Below are 994 nucleotides of genomic sequence, written 5' to 3' on the forward strand. Positions count from 1 at the left end.
GTTACACTGGCTAAGCTTCTAATGAAACAAAAGCTAGAATTTCCTTCTGCAAAATCTATTGCTCAAGGATTATAGCTTTTTGAAAAGATTTACGATATTATGCCAAACAGGCACAAGATAACAGCACAAACCAGTAAACGTAAAACGCCGATGATTTTGAATGTATCTCCCTTTCTAGCTAATACTTTTTCGAATCTTGTATACACTTTCATACCGACTTATCAGTTGTTAAATAAAACAGGAAATATGTCAGGATGGCCGAGCGGTCCAAGGCGCTGCGTTCAGGTCGCAGTCCGGTATTCCGGGCGTGGGTTCGAATCCCACTTCTGACAAATATTGGTTTTGTATTTTATACGGAATTAACTTTATGAAATAATGACGTGACTGCAATATGGTGTCTTATAATCCTACTAAAACGTACTATATTTAAAATTCTGATAATGTCATAGCAAGATCATTTTGCTTTTTACGCACAATAATCGCTTCCAAAGGTTTCTTAACCACGAAAATGTTTCAACCTAAATTACAATAGCAAAAAGAAAAATATAAAAATATAAGAAATTAACAACTTTCCATAGTTATGAAATAAAAAGATTATTCCATAATCATGGAGAATTAGGAGTTTTGTCTCAATTCCATTACATGGGGGATAAGCCCCCAAACCTCCAGAAGTAGTTATCCCTGCACAATGGATGCATATGGTTATTGGCTGCCTCAGTAGGGGTAATTTCAAGAAAATTAACACGAAGCAGAGGAGCTAACAGAAAACAAGTCTACACAAAAAGAGCCTTGGGGTGCTTACCATGAAATTCTTGGTGCTGAGCCCCATGAAAAAAAGGAAGCTGGAGTGAAACTCCTCTAGCCTCCGTGATTATAGAGAAATTTATCTTTTAACTTTGAACGTTGTTTATTTTCAAACATTTTTTGTGTTTTTTTTTTTTTTGCTATCGTCGTAATTTTGATTTTTTTCCTGGTTAAAAAAAACTTACGCATG

General features: G+C 35.2%; 1 non-coding gene across 1 annotated transcript; it reads left to right on the top strand.

Moving 5' to 3' along the window:
* Nucleotides 1-248: 248 nt before the first annotated feature.
* On the top strand, nt 249-332 carry Trnal-cag. The gene has a single exon. It is a non-coding gene; the product is annotated as a tRNA-Leu (tRNA).
* The last annotated feature ends 662 nt before the right edge of the window (nt 333-994 follow it).

The sequence above is a fragment of the Limulus polyphemus genome, unplaced genomic scaffold (genome assembly GCF_000517525.1).
Source record: "Limulus polyphemus unplaced genomic scaffold, Limulus_polyphemus-2.1.2 Scaffold225, whole genome shotgun sequence".
NCBI lineage: Eukaryota > Metazoa > Arthropoda > Merostomata > Xiphosura > Limulidae > Limulus > Limulus polyphemus.